The following is a 17,448-nucleotide window of genomic DNA, read 5'->3' as shown; positions in this document are numbered from 1 at the left end:
TTTAATAAGAATTCAGGACTTTACACTAACGTGCTCTTGTATCGTTGAACCATCCACCATCATATACCGATAAAGACACTTCTTAAGGTGCATCTTGTTCGTCATGCTCTTGGTCATATACATAGATTCTAGCTTTTGAGCAAAATACCGACAGCGGTATTTTCTCCCATTATATTATACATGACCTCATTAGCAAGACACAACTGGATTGGTGAACAAGCATGTAGATCAAACTCTTCCCAATCCTCCTCACTCATACTCACTGCCTTCGATTTAATCCCATTTAAAGCCTTGTGCAAACCTTATTGGATGAGGATGTCCTTTACTTGGACTTGCCAAATCCCAGAGTTATTCTTCCCATTAAACTTTTCTACTTCAAACCTTGCATTTGACATCTTTGGAGCCATTTTTCAAGTCACACATAATCACCCAAAAAATATTTTTCACTTGAGAATTTTCTCGAACACCTTATCTACGCAAATTTTGAGCACTATAGTTCTTCACCAAAATTCAAAATCCTAGGTCGTATACCCCGCTCTGATACCAATTGTTGTGGATAAATTAATGCGGAAACAACGTTATCCATTAAAAATAGATTAACCCTACACAAGGATTGATCATTCTCTCTAGACAAAACTTTAACACCCTCCAAGTACTATCCCAACACTTCTCAATGTCAATTAAACAAGCATATAAAGTAAAACAATTAATGTAAAAGAGAACATACCACAAGACAAGGATATATCGTGGTTCGGCAATTTGTCTATGTCCACACTGCGAGTTCCAAGCTTTACTAGATGTCCAGAGTAATGATAAGAGCCCAAAACTGTAGTTTTAACCCTGTAACAGTCATACTTTTAGACCAATTATGTGAGTAATAATTAAGAGTTAACACTGATTACGTGTTTTTATGCATTTCAGGCTTCAAAGTCCATTATGTGCAGAAATGTGCCACTTTAGCAAGATAAAGGAGCAAAGGTCGGTTACTAAGGAGTTCCGTGACTAAAGGCCAAGATTCAAGAAGACAAAGCCTTTCTAAAGCCCAATCAAAAGCTGAAAAGTCGACGCCAAGCGTAAAACAAAGACACAAGTCGTGAGAACTTCCGAAGGCCATATCTTTGGACTCAGACCTCGGAATGGGGCCTACCTTATGTCAAAACGACCGGCTCGGAAAGAGCTTTCCAATGGTCCAAGCCTTGACCCAATCAGAGAAGCAGAAGTGGACGAAAAGTCTGTTGAAGCCAACTGCAGCTGAAGAGACCTTTTTAGACTGAAAGAATTGGGTTTTGGGCCTGATTCTCTGGCCCAAAACATGGCTCTAAGCCCATGCACGATTTTTGGATCTGAAAGCATAAAAACAAAAGCTTAGCTCTTTGTTAATGGTAGCTAGTTAGACCTAAAACAATATAGATAATTCTAGATCTAGTTTCCAATATTTTAATTAAGTTTTAGTTCTATTTTCAATTCTTGTTTTAGATTAAGTCTTTGAATCATTGTTCTTGATTGATTAGATAAATAAAATAGTTATTTTGTCCATTTCAATTTTTGTCATCTCAATTTATAGATCTAGTTTTAATTCTTGTTGATTACCATTTCGTAGTTTAAGTAGATTGAAACATTGTTAGTTAATTTAGTTAAGTTAGAATTTTAATATGATGTGTAGTTATAATTCAATGGGAAATGATGGGTTGATGACTAAAGGCTAAAACCTCCATTAGAGGGGTTGATGAAGCCTTGACGAAAACTTAGTGGTATAGTGTAGAAGCATTGTAGAATCTATTCCAATCTAGAAGGTCGTGATTCGCCATGAGAATGGGTGGACGACCTCACATGCTAGTTAGTATTCGGTAGAAATGCCATGAACACTAGGGATTAGAACTTCAAATTCTTGCCGTAAGAACGTAAGAATCGAGATACAGGAATCTATACTAGGTTATTAAGTTGGATTCGAGGTGGATTCAATTCCCCTCTAATCCTTTATCTAGATTCAAAAACAATCATATTTCCATAGCATTCATAGTTAAATTCAACATAATATATTCCATATAGGTATCGTAGTATAACACCCTTCATAAAGCTCTCATTAGACTTAAGACCGATTAATTAGACTAGAAAACATTCCATGCTAGAGAACTAGGAGTGGAACGAACTTGTTACTCCACTTTATTTTGATAGAATTGAGAGTAGAAACTTTGATAAACATAGACACGTAAAAAAGTTTTAGTTTACTTACGTTTTGAGTTCATCGTTCATTTCGTAGGTAAACTATTTCATTTTATGTTTTATCAAGTAACATATTACAAGAGCTCTCAATTCACTCACAAAGAATAAACACTCAACTCACTAAGAATTGCTCTCTTACAATCTCTCTCTTTCTTGGTTTTGGTTAGGTTAAGTTTTTACAGAAAAAAGTTATATTTATACTATTTCCGAAACAAATAAGTCCCCGCTGAAATGGGGAGCGCAGCGCTATGCCGCAAAAAGTCGAGTGTGCATGCGCCTAACAACCTGTTCGTAGCCAAAGAGAGGAGCGTGGGCGTGGCCTTGTCCAGGCATACATAGAGCGCGGGCGGGCCTAACAACCTGTTCGCCAAAGAGAGAAAAAACTCTTTTTTTCTCTACAGCAAGCAAACAAAAATAAAATAAAAACCACTTACATGATTTGAAGAGAGACAACCAAGTGTTTAGATGAAAGTCAACAAAAAACATCATTCAATCCTTGGCCTGCAGAAGAAGAAAGTAAAGTCGAGTGCACGTGTGCCTAACAACCTGTTCGTAGCCAAAGAGAAAAGCGCGGGAGTGCCCTTGTCCAGGCATACATAGAGTCGCGCGCCCCTAACAATCTGTTCACCAAAAAGAGAAAAAACTATTTTTTTTCTCTACAGCAAGCAAACAAAAATAAAATAAAAATCCACTTACATGACTTGAAGAGAGACAACCAAGTGTTTAGATGAAAGTCAACAAAAAAAACATCATTCAATCCTTGGCCTTCAGAAGAATAAAGTAATAATAGCTTTGAGATCACCTTGCGGAGCAGTCTATTTGCACCTAAGCCTCGAGACTCATGGGTAGCAAAATTAACGAAAGGGCTGACATGCATGAATTAGTATTTTTCATTATCAAAGCATGACTACTTTACTTCATTCATGCTAAGTATTTCGCTAGAAGCCTTCATAGTTACATGATAACATATACTTGAGATGTTGAAAAAGCTTAAGCAAGGTTCAATAAGCTAAATTAGATGAGTCATTAGCCAGAATTTAGATCCAAAAATATAAGTGATGTTTGCTAATATTCAATCATATGTGATAATAATTGCAACTTAATGTTACAACTGGTATAATGTGCTTCTCTCTTGAAAATAACCATATCATCATTACAGTTGTAAACATGTATAATTGACTACAAAATACATACATACTGTTGTGAATATATAAGTGCGGAAACAACGTTACCCACAATAAACGAATCAATCCTACACAAAGATCGATCCTTCACACTAGACAAGACTTCAACACCCTCCAAGCAATATCCCAACACTTCTCAATATCAAATAACAAGCATATAAAGTAAAACAATTAATGTAAAGGAATAACAAACCACAAGACGAGATATATCGTGGTTCGGCAATTTTTTTACTTCCACACTCCGAGTTCCAAGCTTTACTAGATGTCCTGAGTAACAGATTACAAGTCTCTCAATTCACTCACAAAGAATGAACACTCAACTCACAAAGAATTGCTCTCTTATAATCTCTCTCTTTCTTGGTTTTGGAAAAGTTAGGTTTTCCAAAAACTGATTTTGTTTTTATACCAAAACCAAAATCGCGTTCTTTATGAGCGAAGCCCACAAAAAGACCTGAAGCGCAGCGCCGCTTCTTCCGAGCGGGTGGTCGTAAAACAATGGAGCCATGAGCGGTCGGGCCCACTCGAAAGTGCGCCTCGAACGTGAAAACAGAAAAAACTTTTTCTCTACATTCTCCACCTCGGTGAGGTTTTAACACATAAAACCAAGCCAAACACATCTAGCAAGATCACATCCAAAGGGAACACCTCCGAAAAGGAAGACTTCGCGGATCAACCGCCTGGCGGGCTATGCCCACACAGGGCTCTTTCAAACATGTAGGATTTGGAGCAAGTCCAAACAGTGTTGGAACTTAACTCCGGTGACAACTTTCGTCGAGATATCGGCCAGGATTGTCATGGGTGTCTACTTTCTCAAGTGCTACATCACCATCCTCAACGACATCCCGTATAAAGTGATAACGGACATCAATATGCTTGGTCCGACCATGATGAACTTGGTTCTTCGCCAAATGAATAGCACTCTGACTATCACAATACAAAGCAACACTGTTCTGCTCAATACCCAAATCATCTAGAAGACCTCGAAGCCATAGTGCCTCTTTCACTGCCTCTGCCACTGCCATATACTCTGCCTCAGTAGTAGATAGAGCAACTGTAGCCTATAGCATAGACCTCCAACTAACCGGTGCACCATGCATCATAAACACATAACCAGTGAGTCGATCGTCGCTCATCTAGATCACCTGCATAATCAGAATCCACAAACCCACTGACATAACAAGTGCCTCCACCATAAGCTAATCCCACATCCAAGGTACCCTTCAAGTACCTTAGTACCCATTTCACTGCCTCCCAATGCTGCTTCCCAGGATTTGTCATATACTTGCTGACAACACTAATCGCCTGAAATGTCCATGCAGTAATGCACACCATAGCATACATCAAACTGCCCACGACACTTGCATAAGGAACATTTGCCATATGCTTTTGTTCCTCCACCGAACTAGGAGAGAACTTAGCTGAAAGCCTAAAATGCCCAGCTAAAGGTGTAGAAACCGACTTTGCATTCTCCATACCAAATTGAGAAATTACTTTCTGAATGTATTTCTTCTGAGATACAACTATCCGTCGCTTCTTCCTATCTCTGTCAATCTCCATGCCCAGTATCTTCTTGGCTCCACCTAAGTCTTTCATCTAAAACTCAGAGCTAAGTTGAGATTTCAACTTGTCTATCTCCACCATGCTTTTGGAAGCAATAAGCATGTCATCCACATAAAGCAGAGATAGATGAAGTCATTACCACGAAGCCTTCTAAAGTAGACACGCTAGTCATACTTACTTGGTGTACTCATGTTGCATCATGAATGTGTCAAAGCGCTTTGTACCATTGCAGGGCGATTGCTTTAACCCGCATCTGAAAGACCGATTCAATTTGCATACATAATCTTCTTTCTCAGCAACGACAAACCTTCAGGTTGTCTCATATAGATCTCTTCTTCCAAGTCCCTATGCAAGAAAGCAGTTTTCACATCAAGTTGCTCTAACTCCAAGTTGAAGTAAGCAACTAAGCTTAATAACACAAAAAATGGACATATGTTTGACCACCGGGGAAAATACCTCATTGTAGTCAACTCCTTCCTTCTGTGAAAAACCCTTTGCTACCACTCTTGCCTTGTACCCAGTACTGTCGGACTCAGGAAGGACCTCTTTCTTTCTGAACACCCATTTACTGCCGATAGTCCTTTTGCCCTTTGGCAATAAAACTAGGTCCCATGTGTGATTTTTATCAAGAGATTCCATCTCTGCTTGCATAGCTACCAACCAATCTCTGTAATGAGCATCTCTAACAGCTTCCTTGAAGCTATCTGGCTCATCATCTTCGATATTCAGTGCATATGCCACTAAATCCACCTGACCATAGTGTTTCACCGGCTTCTCGTGCCCATACTTGTGCACTTCTTTAACTTGTCTCTGTGGCCTAGGGTCAGCCACTACAAGTTGCGGATGCTCTTGCTCTTCTTCCCTCTTTGTGGTGGTTCCATAATTTGGTACCTCATCATGATCTAACCAATCATCTGCTGCATCAGACAACTCAAGCTCATTAGCTTGAACTTCTATAGACTCACCATTCTGCCCAGCTACTTCCGGCTTACTGAAAGATAACACGGAAGTCTCATCAAAGGTAACATCTCTGCTGACCAGGAACTTGTGGTCTTCTAGACACCACAATCTATATCCCTTTACCCCATTTGCGAAGCCTAAGAATATGGCCTTCTTAGCTCTAGGATCTAGCTTGCTGTCCCTCACATGGTAGTAAGCTGTCGATCCAAACACTCGCAAAATACTATAATCAGCTGGGTTACCTGACCACACCTCATAAGGTGTCCTGCAATCTATAGCTGGTACTGGTGACCTATTGTACAGGTAACACGCCATGGACACTGCATCTGCCCAATACTCTTTGCCTAGACTGGCATTAGACAATAAACATCTTGCTCTTTCAAGCAAAGTTCTATTCATCCTCTCTGCCATTCCATTCTGCTGTGGCGTGCCCCTGACTGTCCAGTGTCTGGCAATTCCCTGTTGCGCACAGAACTCTTGGAAAGGTCCATAGGTATACTCAGTTCCATTGTCAGACCGTAATGTCTTTACCTTCCTATCTGTGCGATTCTCAACCCTTACCTTCCACTTCTTAAATGTCTCAAACACTTCATCTTTCGATTTCATCATATACACCCACACATAGCGAGTATGATCATCAATGAATGAGACATAATAGCGGTTACCTCCCTTGGAAGCCACCCTGGAGGGTCCCCAAACATCCGTATGCACATAATCAAGGATGCATGTTGTCGTGTGCTTGCTTGACTTGAACTTGACTCTGCACTGCTTCCCATAGACGCAATGCTCCGCGGAACCCGTGCCAGCTTCTTCAAGCTCTTCAAGAACCCTCGCTTGCACAACTCAGACAAACCCTTTTCACTCATATGCCCTAAATGCATATGCCATATCTTAGTGCACTCAGAATCATTACTACATGCACCCACTGCTACATCGCCTATCACCGTACTACCTATCAGAGTATACAAGGTTCCATATTTTTGACCCTTCATAACAACTAAAGAGTCATTAACAATATTTAGGACTCCACCTTCGCCCACAAACTTGTGGCCTTTGGAATCCAAGGTACCAAGAGAAATAAGACTTTTCTTTAGCTCAGGAACATGTCTCACATCGGTTAAAATCCTCACTACACCATCATACATCTTGACCCGTATAGTTCTAATTCCTACCGTCTTACAAGCAACGTCATTACCCATTAAAACGGAACCACCATCAATGCTCTCATAAGAAGTAAACCACTTTCTATTCGGGCACATATGATAGGAACATCCAGAATCAAGAATCCACTTTTCGGTCATATAGTCTTATGTGGGCACACAGAGACTGAATTCATCCTCTTCAGAGCCTGAAGCATAATTTGCCTCAATTTTTGCCTTACCTTTCTTCTGACCATCTCTCTTGTTCTCTTTCTTCGGGTGAGGACAATTACTTGCATAATGTCCCTTTTCATTGCAATTGTAGCACTGTACATATTTTAAAGGCTTCTTTGACTTGGACTTGAATAATTCATTACTTTTGACTTGAATAATTCTGTTCATACGAATTTCCTCTTGCCACTAGCCCCTGACCTGCATCAATGTTATTCTCTACACGTGTCTTCTTCATCAACTCATAAGAAAGAAGTGCACTTTGAACTTCGTCAAGATCGACGACTTCTCTGTTCATGAATGTAGTCATTAGATGCTCATAGCTTTCTGGCAAGGAGAATATTAAACATGCCGCTTGATCCTCATCATCCATCTTCATACCAACATTCAAATAATCCGCTAGACGTCGACGGAACTCACTAACGTGCTCTTGCATCGTTGAACCATCGACCATCATGTACCGATAAAGACGCTTCTTAAGGTACATCTTGTTCGTCATGCTCTTGGTCATATACATAGACTCTAGTTTGAGCCAAATACCGGCAGCGGTATTTTCTCCCATCACACTATACATAACCTCATTAGCAAGACATAACCGGATTGATGAATAAGCTTGAAGATCGAACTCTTCCCAATCATCATTACTCATACTTCGCCTTAGATTTAATCCCTTTAAAGCCTTGGCAAACCTTGTTGGATGAGGATGTCTTTTACTTGGACTTGCCAAATCCCAAAGTTATTCTTCCCATTAAACTTCTCTACTTCAAACCTTGCGCTTGACATCTTGGGAGCCATCTTTCAAGTTACACACAATAACCCAAAAGAAACGTTTCACCTCGAATTTAATCGAACACCTTGTCTACACAAATTTTTTGAGGACTAAACTCAAAATCCTAGGTCGTATACTTACGCCTCGATATACCAATTGTTGTGAATATATAAGTGCGGAAACAACGTTACCCACAACAAACGGATCAATCCTACACAAAGATCGATCCTTCACACTAGACAAGACTTCAACACCCTCCAAACAATATCCCAACACTTCTCAATATCAAATAACAAGCATATAAAGTAAAACAATTAATGTAAAGGAAGAACAAACCACAAGACGAGATATATCGTGGTTCGGCAATTTGCCTACTTCCACACTGCGAGTTCCAAGCTTTACTGGATGTCCTGAGTAACAGATTACAAATCTCTCAATTCACTCACAAAGAATGAACACTCAACTCACAAAGAATTGCTCTCTTATAATCTCTCTCTTTCTTGGTTTTGGAAAAAGTTAGGTTTTCCAAAAAATTGATTTTGTTTTTATACCAAAAACCAAAATCACGGTTCACGGTGAATAAGCCTACAAAAAAGGACCTGAAAGCGCTGGTCGCCCAAAACACCGAGCCATGAGCGGGTCGCTTCACTCTGGCCAGGCGCTCTTAACGTGAAAAACAGAAAAAACTCTTTTTTCTCTATATATAGGGGTGGGATAGAGGCACAGTCACTATAGCCACAATCTAGGCACAGTTAATCTAATCCGTCGATTTGTTTCCAATCCTACGGTTGGATCAGTTTAAATCAAACACTGAAATATATCTAAACGCGAAGGGTTTTCTCTCTCCTATTCTTCTCTCACCAAATTTATCCGAATCTAAACCAACACCTCCAAATTCAACACCGAAACACCTCCAAATTCAAACCGAAAAGCTAGATTTGTCCTTCTCCTTTCTCCAAATTGAGAAAATCAAGCACAAATTGGAAGAAGGTATGTATTTTGTTGATTTTCAATTTTTTATTTTCGATTTTAATGAAATGGGTTCGGTAATAGTAGAAGAACAAGTTGTGAATTGTTTTTGTTTATTTTCGTTGCAAGTATAATTTTTATTTTTATTTATTTTTTTCGATTTTTAATCAATTAACTATTTTTTAGACCTCGATGTTTTTACTTTTTCGATTTGGTTGTTATTTTATTTTATTTTTAGTTGCAAGTATAATTTTTAATCAATTAACTATATTTTAGACCTTGATTTTATTTATTTATTTATTATTTTTTTTCAATTTGGTTGTTAATTGTTTTTAAATGTACCGAAGCCATATAACGTATACCAAGTTGACAAGGTAAATCTTCAAGACAGGTATAGTATTTGCAACAATTTCGTTTTCCCTAGTCGACTGATTCCATAGGTAGATGGTGTTGTTCTCATTGACAACTTATCGAGATTGGGGTAGTAGTAGTAGTCTGCTACAAGCTGCAGTTAAACATGAAAGTGTTTGGACGCTCGAAGTGGTCTACTGGCTTGTGCTCTTCCTGTCAAGTTGCAAACGATGTCATGGGTAGTATTCGAACTGTTGGTTCCTTCTTTGCAAAACAATGGAACTTTACCAGAACGATGGGACGTTATGCAAGTTTGGAATATGGGCACTATGGAAATCCTACTACCGAGTTTCGTGGAGAAAAAGATAAGGTTTGTTCTACTTTTGGATGTCTGTATATTCATTCATGAAAGTCAGACTCATAGCTTCTATCATAGTTTGTAATGCCAGGAGATTAATAGTGACCATTTCTCTTGTTATGTGCTCTCTTTGTATGCATAGTGTTTGTGAATTGAGGTCCAGGATTCTTGTTTAATGTCATGAAACTTTATCTTTTTTAGGTGGCTCCATCGGGATGGTCTGAAGGGGAATGCAAAGGTAAAGTTGGATGGTTTCCATCAGATTATATTATGTAGCAAAACGTTAAGGATTCCAACTAGTAATGTATCCACTGAAGTTGGATGCTAGGTGCCCTTTCACATTTTGCTTATGTGATGTGTCATTGTGGTAAGCAATATTTCTCTGCCATTAATATAAACATTGTCGAGACGAAGAAGTCCACTCCTCAAGAGATAGGGTTCGAGAGACTTAAGATTTCTAAAAAGAAACAAAAACAAAAAAAAAAATTGAGAGTTAGTGCCCAAGGATTAAAACTTAGAAATTTTTAGTTATTGAATCTCCTTAGGTTAGATGTCACGATTGGTCTGAATTTGTTTATTTATTTCCCTAGAAGCTTTCGGTATATCTTTATATTGTAGCATAGCCACTCTGAGTTTTGTTAACGTGGTGAGAAAAAAGAAAAATCTAGTAAAGCTGCGGGCTTTTTAGCGCCCTTTTTTTCTGCCCCTCCACTGAATGTAGAGGTGAATAATGTTGTGGAGAAACTCAAGTGAAGAGTGTAGATAAGAATGTCATTTTTTATTAGTTGTTGTAAAGCGCCTACCAAATAGCAGTGATCTTGCCAAGCAAGCGTGAAGTAGCTAATCTTGCCAAGTAGGCGCCTACCTAATAAATGAGTGATAGTTTGTCTTTATTAAATTTAATTAATCTCATTTATTTCCCGGTCTGTCTCGATTGAGAGGTTTGTGGGTATCAAACCCAATTCTACCGATTAAGGTAATATTACTAATAATGTTGATAAATAAAAAAAAATAGATAAGTGGTTGACTCAAGAAAGTAAAGAATTTTTGTTATATCACTCTTTCATTCTTCCTTTTTCGTTGGTTTTACCATTAAATTTGCTTATTTTTCTACATATTTTCTTCCTTCGCCCTTTTTCATGTACGAAGACATTGCAAGCGTCTTTGTTCAAAAGTTGTAGATGGAAGCCAAATTCTTTCGCTTTCTAAAGATTGTTGGGGTTGGATTCAAAGCCGAGTGAGTCGAGGGGCAACTTTCTCGTATTTGAAATTGGGTTACAACCATGAAGTGGAACTGAGTGTTCCACCAAATGTTAGCGTGTTTTGTTTCAAACCCAACATAGTTTGTTTGCCTTTGGGACAGATAAACGAGGGTGCACCAGTTTTTGCTTCGCTATTCCACAGTTGTAAACCTCCCGAGGTTTATAAAGGCAAAGGTATCATGTATGTTGATGAAGTCATCAAGAAGAAGCAAGGAAAGAAGTCCAAATGATTGTTGGGAACTGTTATAGGGTTGCACTGCTCGAGGATGGCCTTTGTTTTGTTTATGTTACCTGTTGCAGTGTGTTGTTCTAAAGATCCTCAGACTTATGAGAATGTAGCCAGAAGTATTTGCAGCTTAGTTTGAAGAGTTTTTGTTTAGTTGTAATGAGGTACTGTTTCGTAAGATTTTAATCCAAAGGTCCCAACGTCAGTTTCTCAGTTATGATTATCAATAGTGTTTTTTTATATTTATAGTAATTCACATTACAAACCCTTTTTGTCAGGGAACACCTTCATGTGAATCACTTGCAGCCCACACAAAAAATATTTGTATTGTTCGTGTAAAAAAGAGAAGTGTGGAAAGGAAATTATACATGTTCAAAAATTTGCACAGAATTGAACTTTTTATTTATATATTTATATTTGGTGCTGAATCCAAGTTCTTAAAGGTGACTACGCACCCATGGAGGGGACATAAAGCCTTGCCCCATTGACGGGATCAAGCTAACACGTAGTTATTTTTTTTCATTATAAAACCAAAACCTTGTCTAAGTCGGCGTTTTCTGATATCACGTTGATCGATCGCCCTTTTTGCTGGAGATTTTGGCCATTAATATCTTTGTCTCCCTCGTCGCCATTTTCTGAAGATGCTTCAACAGAAAAACTTTCCTCCTCGTCCTCAATAAGGGCTGCCTGCCTTGGTTCTTCGATATCAAAATTCCAGGTTGCTTACTCCCCTTACATACCGATTATGCGATATATCTCCTCCTTTTGCACATCCTGAATATTACTAGGTGCTTGCATATGTTCTACGTTCACCTTCACTGTTTTCGGGCTTTTCCCAACAGTACTCGTACGCAACTAAACTTGTGATTCTTAAAGAATCGATCCCTCAAAAGTGTTGTTGCTGAAGGTCTTTTTGATGGATCTTTTACTAAGCACTTAGCAATCATCTGTTTAAATTGCTTTGAGAACTTCTGGTCTTTTATATCATCTAAACGCGGTGGATCATCTGTCAGGATTGTAAGAAACAGTTTCACAGGAGGATACTCTGAGAAAGGAGCATGACCGTGGGCAAGCTCTATGGCTGTGATGCCGAAGGACCATATATCTGCTTTGAAGTCGTATCCATGCCCTTCTTCCATATCCAAGATCTCCGGCGCCATCCAGCAAGGTGTCCCTGTTATTGTATTTCTTTTGTGCCACCTATCATCAGAATAAAAAAAGAGAAGTAGACACACCAAGATCTCCGAGCTTACTTGCTCCATGTGAGTCGACTAAGATGTTTCCAGCCTTGACATCTCGATGTATACACCCTTGCCTGTGAAGATACTCCAAACCCTTCAACGCCTCTTGGATCAATAAACTCAACTGAAGCCACCCCCATAGGTGACTGAATTTCCCCAGTTACAGTAGGCTAGAAACAATCAAACATTAAAAATGTAAATCCAAAGTCCAAACAAATAACAATAATATAAAACATTCGACCCACGACACGCATGAACAAAATTTATCAACTCACCAGCCAATCCCTACAAGCTTCATATATAAGTAGCCTCCCTAATTCCGCCATAGCATTCTCTAATTCAACAAATAATAACATAAAGCAATTAAAATAATAACAATACCAACATTTTACTATTACGTAAACAAAAACAAAAAAAAACACTTACTGAAAATGGGTTCAATACATTGTGAGAGCGAAGAAGCAACTAGAGCGAAGCGACTACGCTGCTGCTAACTTATTTCTTAGGTCTAGAAAGCGTAATATTCCCTTCAAGGTCTAGAAAGCTTACTATACACTTCAAGGTCTCGAGGAACTTAACTCTCTAAGCCTAGGTATGGTCTTGAAGAACTAAACTACACTGTGCAAACTCACTTCTACCAAGGAAAGGGGGGCGAATAGCAGCTAAAACGAACGTGCAAGCCAAAAGCAAGCAGCAGGTGATGAGGAGTTCAAACGTGTGTTCGATCGGTTCGAATAAAAATCGAAGGCTATCATGGAAGAAACTTAATATGTGAACTTGGTAACTCCTTAAGAACCCAAGATAAAAAAAGTGAGTGCGTCTCTTTCCTCTCAAGAGAAACAAGAGTATACTGAATTCCTCAAGCGAAATGTCCAAATCCGCTTTTTTACTCAACAAAGCTAGCTTTCCAATGCACCAAGGCGGCTTCAGCCTCACTTCCAAGATAAAGAGAAGCAAGGAGCTCGGGTAAGCATCGGTCAACGGGAACTATTTCACGACAGATCGAGATCGATCATATATATATATATATATATATATATATATATATCTATTTTAACGAATTTACTGCTCCAGACCAATCAAAAAAAAAAAAAAAAAAAAAAATCGAGAATTGGTTCAAATCGAATTTTAAACCCCAAATCAGAGATGGATTCTTCAAATTTGGGTGCTGAAAATCGAAAAAATAGTTGGTTGCTTGCTAAATTTGTTGTTGTTTGATTTTGTGTTGTTGGAGAGAGAAGAATAGAAGAGAGAAAACCATTCGCGTTTAGATATATTTCGGTGTTTGATTTAAACTGATCCAACCGTAGGATTGGAAACAGATCGACGGATTAGATTAACTGTGCCTATAATGTGACTATAGTGACTGTGCCTCTATCCCACCCCATATATATATATATTTAGAACCTATAAAAATTGTGCTGATTTAGCCCAGTAGGGGACATATCACCAAGCACGGGATGTGCATGCAGTTCACACACAACGATTTCATTATGATTTGTTCTTGCAGTGTAAGATGATCCATAATAATGATGAGACCAAAGCTATATAATTCCTTACCTTTCTTACAATAGAACACCAAGGTCACAAATCAAATATAAATAAGGATGGAACAGAAAAGTTGATGTTTCTATATTAAATTTTAGAGTACACCTTTGAAACAAACCAAGTAACTAAATGTGCTTTGCTATGTATTAAACCATGTATCTTCTTTTTCTATTAGAATAGGTAGTAGCTCACACATACATCAGCCTATGGTTCTCTTCAAGCCAGCTTGCGTATTCCATGCATGTTAGAAAGCTTCGATGACGAATCAAATTAAAAGAACACAATTAGCTATGTTTAGCTGAATAAATTAAACATTATACTGTACTAAACCAAATTGAAAGAATATTTAAGACCTGGAGAAATGACGAGCTAAGATTAGATTGCTGGTACCAACATCAAGATTTTGGTTACCTATTAGGGCACCTACACCATAGAAGCCACCCAAAAGAAATAGAGACAAATAGAAATTTGTATAGAGAGTGAAAACAAAAGTGCTCAGGCATGAACTATTCGCATGTATCTAAAATAAATGAATGATCAGTAATCAAAATCAAATGTCTTTTTAGAGAGGTTTGTATCTGACTGAAAAACTCAAGCCACACAACAATTTTATTGGTAAATGGATATTTCTTAAGGTAGGGAGTTGCCATAAGCACCAAAAGGTCCTTTGTTTTCAACACTTCAAGCCACATGACATAATATTCAGATAGACATAATAAAGCACACAGAGAATTGGATATTTCAGCTAAGGTATACATTTCACCATAAAGAAAATTTCATTGAAGATAGATTATTGAAAAGTTCAAAAAAGCAAGAGAACATACTTCAACATCTCTTAATGATAAACCAAAATTTTCATACTAACATGACTTTCAAATAGATAAACCAAAAAATTTATACTAACGTGACCATCAAATAGAATTAGTCGGTACCTCCTTAACTGGCTCCTTCTCTTCCTTTGTTGGCAACTTGTCTTCGATCACTGGTTCTTTGTCTTCCTTAACTGAATCCTTGTCTTCTACCTCATTTGCTACATTTTTCCTCGTCCTTGTTTGCAGAAACTAGTGACATGTCCCTTCTGGCCAACTTCTTGAGAAACTGAAAGCCATCTTAAGTTTTAAAGGTGCCCACAGGTTCCTTAGTTCATTAGAAGCAACATGATAAGAACGATGAAATATGTGGGAAGAGGTATCACATCCCAGTGCAATAAATGCTAGAGTGAAAACGGTGCAAGAGAAGATAAGTGATAACAAACTCAATTGTGTATTTTCTGTCTCAGTGAAACTACATTCCCGACCAATCTGAAGATCTTAAAGCTTCTTTCTTAATCGAGGAATTTTAGCTCATTTGATGTACATGCTTTTAAACTTAGGCGATATCTCATTTCTCTTGTTTGTAAGTACTATGAGGGTTTCCTATAATAAAGTCAGTATTAATGGTAATAAAATTTGTATTAAGGCATGTTGATTTAGGAAAGAACTTATAAATTGCAGGTTTCCACAACCTACACTAGCTAAAACCTATTGATTTCTTATGAAATACCAGGGATTAATGGCTTCAAAGTTTGTTGATTCATACACAAAGAATACCAAAACAATAGAAACAAGAGAATAAACTCTTAATATTATTATCTCAATCAAAACTAAAACCCTAATACAAACTACCATCCTTTATATAGGCGTAATACCCTACTTAACACAAAACTCAAGAGCAGCTAGAAAGGAAGCCGCTCAAGTAGCATAGTCACGACAAAGTAGTGGTATTTCTTATGAAATATCAGGGATTAATGGCTTCAAAGTTTGTTGATTCATACACAAGGAATACCAAAACAATGGAAACAAGATAATAAACTCCTAATATTATTATCTCAATCAAGACTAAAACCCTAATACAAACTAAGACCATCCTTTATATAGGTGTAATACCCTAATTAACACAAAACTCAAGAGCAGCTAGAAAGGAAGCCGCTCAAACAGCATAGTCCCAACAGAGTAGTGGTTCGGGTAAGAAATCGCATGGCAAACCTAAGAGAGGTGGGGGAGGTAGGAGCAAAACCAATAAAAAAAAAGATGATAAGTGTCGGTAATTGGAATGTCAGAGGAATGAATGACAAAAATAAAGCTAAGGAAGTCTTTAAGCTTATTTCTGATAATAAATTGTGTCTCTTAGGTATTTTGGAAACTAAGGTGATGGAAAGCAATGTTAGTAGTATTTCAAATATTGTTTGTCCTAGCTGGTCTATTGTTGAAAATTATGGTAGTGATCCTAATGGTAGGATATGGATTACTTGGGACCCTCTGATGGTCTGAGTTTTTAAGATAAAAGAAGCAAGACAGTGGATTCATGTTAAAGTCACTTTACTCCCTTTGAATGCTAGCTTCCTAATAACTGTAGTGTATGCTAGTAACTCCCCAACTGATAGGTTGAGATGTTGGACTGAGGTATGTGCTCTACGTAACTCAAGTTTTGGGCCATGGTGCATGATAGGTGATTTTAATAATGTCTTCTTTTCTCATGAAAGATAGCTGAGTTTGAAAGATGCTTGAATTGGGGTGGTTTTTTTTATCTGAAGGTTGTTGGACAGTTCTTTACATGAACTAATGATAAGTGCAAAATTGCTATGCATTTATGCCCATATTTATATTATATTGTCTAGTTAATTAGTATAAGTTCCTTTGATTAGTCTGTTTCACTAGTTTTGCAGGAATTAACGTGAATACGATAGAGAATTCATGAAACAAGGTGGAGAATATTATGAAGGAGATAAAATAAAGCTACTGTGAAAAGTTGAGGTACTGTTGTCAAGAGCTCAGAGCGCGCCCGCACCTTAAGAAGCCTATGTCAGAGCTCGACCCGCGCCTTCTTCGGAATTTGTCAGAATTACAATGTTTTCACAGCACCCTTCGCAGCTTTCCTCCACCACTTCAACTCGATTTGGATAGTTCCAAAAGGGATTAAAACACGGAAAGGAAGCTTTCTAAAGTAGTTCCAAAGCTTGTACGCCCTAATTGATAAAACGTAAATTGAATAGTTTTACCTACGGCTAAACGATGAAACTCAAACACAAGTAAAACTAAAACTCGACTTTACTATATTTATCAAAGTTTAGTCTACTCTCGAATCTATCGAAATAGAGTGGAGTAAAAGATTCGTTCCACTCCTAGTTCTTTAGCATTCAATGTTTTCTAATATTATCAGTCCTAGCCAAAGTTAGTGAGAGTAATGGTGGGAATTTTATACTACGATGCAAATTCAAATAACAAGATACACTAATTCAAACTACGGAATTTCTAAATTGACTATATGATAAGGAATTTGGGGTGATTGATTCTACCTTAACTCGACTTAATCAACTAACAAAGATTCGTCGTGATCCAAATTTCAATGCTTTCGCATATCAAAATTGTATTTCTAATCCCTAATTATA

At 37.9% G+C, this 17,448-nt stretch overlaps 1 long non-coding RNA gene across 1 annotated transcript; it reads right to left on the bottom strand.

Moving 5' to 3' along the window:
• Positions 1-11,956: 11,956 nt before the first annotated feature.
• On the bottom strand, positions 11,957-13,493 carry LOC147504113 (uncharacterized). Its single transcript, XR_015220340.1, has 3 exons — positions 12,918-13,493; positions 12,749-12,807; positions 11,957-12,643 (listed from the first exon to the last, which is right to left on the bottom strand). It is a non-coding gene; the product is annotated as an uncharacterized LOC147504113 (long non-coding RNA).
• Positions 13,494-17,448: the final 3,955 nt, after the last annotated feature.

The sequence above is a fragment of the Coptis chinensis genome, chromosome 4 (genome assembly GCF_015680905.1).
Source record: "Coptis chinensis isolate HL-2020 chromosome 4, ASM1568090v1, whole genome shotgun sequence".
Taxonomy (NCBI): Eukaryota; Viridiplantae; Streptophyta; class Magnoliopsida; order Ranunculales; family Ranunculaceae; genus Coptis; species Coptis chinensis.
The sequence above is the reverse complement of the archived record's forward strand: the minus strand, read 5'-3'. Positions and strand labels throughout refer to the sequence as shown.